Source organism: Trichomycterus rosablanca, chromosome 19 (assembly GCF_030014385.1).
Source record: "Trichomycterus rosablanca isolate fTriRos1 chromosome 19, fTriRos1.hap1, whole genome shotgun sequence".
Lineage (NCBI taxonomy): Eukaryota > Metazoa > Chordata > Actinopteri > Siluriformes > Trichomycteridae > Trichomycterus > Trichomycterus rosablanca.
In genome coordinates this window covers 13748100-13754167 of record NC_086006.1, presented here as the reverse complement: position 1 = coordinate 13754167, position 6068 = coordinate 13748100, and positions in this window count along the sequence as shown.

Below are 6068 nucleotides of genomic sequence, written 5' to 3'. Positions count from 1 at the left end.
GCTGTAACCAGGTGTTGCTTGATAAGGTGTTGCTATGCCATTGCTAAAGTATATCGAGTGGTTGCTAAGGTGTTGCTAGGTGGTTTCTAATGTGTTGCTAGCTGGGTAGTATGATACAGAGGTAGGTTGAAAATATATTCCTAGGACGTTGCTATAGTAACAGGTTGATTAATAATGTTGTCGGGTTGATTACTAAGATGTTTAAGGCGGTTGCTAAAGTGCTGGCAGTTGGTTGCTAATGTGTAAGTACTTTTAATAGTATCACTTTTGGTTGGAAGGGTATTTACATTTACATTTGACATTTTCAGCATTTAGCAGACTCTCTTATCCAGAGCAACTTACAGAAGTGCTTCCATAGTAAACATTACTTATTCTAGTTTAAGTAGACAACAGTCCAAAAACACAAATCTGCTGAAGCCCTGTTTTTTTATTTTTTTATTTTTTATTTTTTTATATAAATAAGAGCGTTAGTAAGTAAGTACATGTCAGCTTAAGTGTTTGGTAAAGAGGTGGGTTTTTAATCGTCTTTTGAAGACAGCGAGAGACTCAGATGTTCGGACAGACAGAGGAAGTTCGTTACACCACTTGGGTGCAAGTACAGAGAAAAGCCTTGATGCGTGTCTTCCTCGAGTCCTGGGTGGAGGATCTAGTCGAGCGAGACTAGTGGCTCGGAGGTTGCATGGTACAGAGCAGGGTTTGATTAGACCTCGAAGGTAGCTTGGGGCTGGTCCATTTTTGGCTTTGTAGGAGAGCATCAGTGTTTTAAACTGAATGCGTGCAGCTACAGGAAGCCAGTGAAGAGAACGCATTCAGATGTTGTGGTAGAACGTATTTAGATGTTGTGGTAGTTTTGGTCAACTGTAATCTTGGTTGATGGCTAACTGGCTTTGGGGTAGTAGAGGCTAAGGGGTTATTTAGCTGTTGTGCTAATTAGGGTTAAGGAGTAATTGGCTGTGGGGTAATTAAGGATGAGGGGTTATTTAGCTGTTGGGTTAATTAGGGTTGAGGAGTAATTAGCTGTGTGGTAGTTGAGGCTAAGCGGTTATTTAGCTGTTGATTTAATATTGGTTGATGGGTAATTGGCTGAGGGGTAGTTGAGGCTGAGGGGTTATTTAGTTGTTAGGGTAATTAGGGTTGAGGGGTAACTGGCTGTGTGGTAGTTAAGGATGAGGGATTATTAAGCTGTTGGGGTAATTATGGTTGAGGGGTAATTAGCTGTTGGGGTAAATAGCTGTTGGGGTATTAAAGCTGAGAGGTAACTGGCTGTGAGGTAGTTGTGGCTGAGGGGTTATTTAGCTGTTGGGGTAATATTAGTTGATGGGTAATTGGCTGTGTGATAGTTGAGACTGGAAGGTTATTTAGTTGTTGGGGTGATTAGAGTTTAGGGGTAATCGTCTGTGAGGTAGATGATGGGTTTAGCTGTCTATTGTCAAGCCAGCATAATAATACGAATAATAAAAAGAACAGAACAGAACTTTGGCTTTGCCAAGCCAACATACTAGACCAGCAGTATGTGGACACATCTTTTTTCAAGTGTTTCAGCTGCATCCAACAAGGTGTATAAAAATCAATTCTACTTCTCCAACTTTGTGCCGACAGTCTGAGGAGGGCAATTTCCTCTTTTAAAATGACTGTGTCCCTGACCACAAAGTGTGGTTAATAAAGACATGATTTATTGGCTTGTGTGGCATAGGAACTCTAGTGGACTGCATAGAGCCCTGACTTCAACCCCACTGAACACTTTTGAGATTAACACAAATTATGCCAATCCTTCGGTTCCGACATCAGTGTTCGACCTTACAGATGATTTTTTGACAGAATGAGCACATACACACACAGACACACTCCAAATTCTTGTGCACAGTCTTCCCAGAAGAGTGGACTCTCTTATAATGCCCATTGTTTTTAACTGGGAGGTCTTACAATCAAGTGTCCACACAATTAGTGGCCATATTGTATGTCTATGCGCAAACATTACTGTATGTAATCACTCTGTTGTTTTTGTAAAGAAAAAACATCAAAAACAACAATAATCTATAATAATAAATGTCAATAACTGACATGATCACTAATAAAAAAAGTTACGTACTGTGCTGAACTACAGAAGTTGAAAATAAAATGGGGCATTACATTGACAGTATAATCTTAATTAAAACTGGCAGATGGTAAACAGTCACCAGAGCTTTGGTTTTAGTCAGACAATGTCAAGTCAAGTCAAGTCAAGTCAACTTTATTTATATACAATTTATATACAGTACAATGCATGCAAGTGATGTTCTGGCTATGTCCCAAACCACATTCTATGTACTAAAATAGTATATTTAAAATGCATTTTATTAAGTACACTTATGTGGTATGTACATTCAAAGATAATTTATAAGGTACACAACATACAGAAAACCATTGTGTGTACCCATTTTCACCCCCCTGTACCACATTTAGCAATCAAAGAAATTGAATAGGGACCCCACTGACCACTGGATCATTTTAAGCACTGCACCAATTACACTAACATGGTAATAACATAGTATATTAGTGTGTTTTTAGGTGCAGCAGTGATGCTGGAATTTTTAAAAAACTGTTTAAACTTGCTGGCCTTATCAGGAACACAATCTTTCGCGGGTTTAAATTTATTACAGACTAGTGTAAGATTAACTTACATTGTGCATTAAATAATGAGAATAGCTCTAGTCTATCAGAGGACACAATCTAATCACAGGACACTGTTGGCTTTTTCCCAGCATTTAAAAATCCCAACACTGCTGCACCTGCACAATGCACAATTTTACAAATACAACACACATTACTGTGTCATTACCACATTGGCATAATTGCATTGCTAAAGAATTGTCCACCACTCAAATCTGGTTTATGTAGCATATAAAATAATAAATGCACACATCGGATAGGTGTACCTAAAAATTGTGCAGTGTGAATACATAACAGAAATACTTTTAAGAATGGATGTTCTTAAAAGCCTGTTTCAATGTATGCCGTTAACTGCACAAGCTGGTGAACTGGTTTATAAACAAGGGCTGCAACAAAAAAATATTTTAACAATCAAATAATCTGTTTACTGCAATAATAATATAATGCAGTTAAGTGAATAGTAAAACAATGTTAGACCCAAGCATTTTTCATACATATAGAAAATTCTATTTTATATAAAATAAGAGGTTAAATCAAAGCAGTGGATCTTTTACTTGTCATTTTAGCACTTCACGGTGGAAAGCAATAAAGCTGTTCCTTGATTTAATTTCACAGTTGATTATATACAATTCTGATAATATTTCAGCATTTTGTTTTTTAAATGCAAATCCCTGCATACTGTTTTCAGGAAAGAGGTCAAGTGACATGCAAACAATGTGTGCATTGAGTTTCAAATTTTTTCTACTGTAGTGAATGCATTTTAATCTGGCACTAATTAGTGTGATTGCAGTAGGCAAGCACACTATTGTTATCCGAAAGTCATATTATTAGTGTGATTGCTGTAGGCAAGCACACTATTGTTATCCGAAAGTCATATTATTAGTGTGATTGCTGTAGGCAAGCACACTATTGTTATCCGAAAGTCATATTATTATTATTATTATTATTATTAGTGTGATTGCCTATGGGCAAGCACACTATTGTTATCCGTTAGTCATATTATTATTATTTTTTTTCTTTTTATTATTCCACCACTTTCGTCGCCGGCTATCTCGCCCCGCAGTTTTCGAGATATCGACACTGTTCCAACGCCAAATCGTCCGGCCTGTTGGTGCGACGCGGGCTTGTATACAGCTTTCGGATCCGCCTGCCCGTTCGCCCGCCACGCCCTCTTTTGTAGCGATTTTTTTCCCATAGACTTCCATTCATTTTCAAAAAAATTTTGAGATATCGATGCCGTTCCAACTCTAGATCGTCCGGCCCGTTATTGGCATCACTTATTGAAAAAAAGTTTTTTGATCCGCCCGTCCGTTCACCCGCCACGCCCGCTTTTGTACCGATTTTTGGTCCCATTGACTTCCATTCGTTTTCTTTGAATGGTTGTTGAATGGTTATTTCTATAACGTTTATTTAACCTGTAAGAGTCCCATTCACTTCCATTCATTTTTTGAAAGTTTGAGATATCAACACCGTTCCAACTCTAAATCGTAAAGCCCCCTGATGTAACCCCGACTCAGATACAGTTTTGGGGATTCGAACCCACACCCACCTGCCACGCCCGTTTTCCGGCTCCATTCACTTCCATTCATTTTTTGAAAGTTTGAGATATCAACACCGTTCCAACTCTAAATCGTAAAGCCCCCTGATGTAACCCCGACTCAGATACAGTTTTGGGGATTCGAACCCACGCCCACCTGCCACGCCCGTTTTCCGGCTCCATTCACTTCCATTCATTTTTTGAAAGTTTGAGATATCAACACTGTTCCAACTCTAAATTGTAAAGCCCCCTGATGTAACCCCGACTTGGGTACAGCATGGGGATTCGAACCCACACCCACCTGCCACGCCCGGTTTTTGGTCCCATTCACTTCCATTCATTTTTTGAAAGTTCGAGATATCAACACCGTTCCAACTCTATATCGTAAAGCCCACTGATGTAACCCCGACTCAGATACAGCATGGGGATTCGAACCCACACCCACCTGCCACGCCCATTTTTGAGCTCAATTCACTTCCATTCATTTTTTGAAAGTTCGAGATATCGACGCCGTTCCAACTCTAAATTGTAAAGCCCACTGATGTAACCCCGACTCAGGTACAGCATGGGGATTCGAACTCACGCCCACCTGCCACGCCCGGTTTTCTGCCCCATTCACTTCCATTCATTTTTTGAAAGTTTGAGATATCAACATTGTTCCAACTCTAAATCATAAAGCCCACTAATGTAACCCCAAAATGGGTACAGCATGGGGATTCGAACACACGCCCAACTGCCACGCCCGTTTTTCAGCCTCATTGACTTCCATTCATTTTTTGAAAGTTTGAGATATCAACGCCGTTCCAACTCTAAATCATAAAGCCCACTGATGTAACCCCGACTAAGGTACAGCATGGGGATTCGAACCCACACCCACCTGCCACACCCGTTTTTTGGTCCTATTCACTTCCATTCATTTTTTGAAAGTTTGAGATATCAACGCCGTTCCAACTCTAAATTGTAAAGCCCACTGATGTAACCCCGACTCAGATAAAGCATGGGGACTCGAACCCACACCCACCTGCCACGCCTGTTTTTTTGTTCCATTCACTTCCATTCATTTTTTGAAAGTTTGAGATATCGACGCCGTTCCAACTCTAAATCGTAAAGCCCACTGATGTAACCCCGACTCAGGTACAGCATGGGGATTCGAACCCACGCCCACCTGCCACGCCCGTTTTTCGGCTCTATTCACTTCAATTCATTTATTGAAAGTTCGAGATATCAACGCCGTTCCAACTCTATATCGTAAAGCCTACTGATGTAACCCTGACTTGGGTACAGCATGGGGATTCGAACTCACGCCCACCTGCCACGCCCGTTTTTCGACTCCACTCACTTCTATTCATTTTTTGAAAGATCGAGATATCGACGCCGTTTCAACTCTAAATCGTAAAGCCCACTGATGACACCCCGAGTTGGATAAAGCATTGGGATACGCACGCCCGCCCGACCGGCACACGGCAATCACACTCGCATTTTCTCCGGAAATGCACTCTCTAGTTATTATTATTATTATTCCACCCGTTTTTTGTCTCCCTTTCTTCGTCCGCAGTTTTCGAGATATCGACCCCGTTCCAGCGCCAAATCGTCCGGCCCATACGGGAATGGACTGCTTGTATACAGGTTTTCGATCCGCTCGCCCGTTCACGTGCCACGCCCGCTTTTGTAGCGTTTTTTGGTCCCATTGACTTCCATTCATTTTTAGAATGGCATGTTCCTATACCGGCCTTCGGCTCAAATCGAGAGCTAGGATTCAGATAGAGACGCCTGTGAGTCTTCACCCACCCGACACCCCACATTACAGCTCTTCTATACAGCATTTAGACACGCTCACTTCCCACTGATGTAACCCCACTAACATACAGCTTGGGGATTCGAA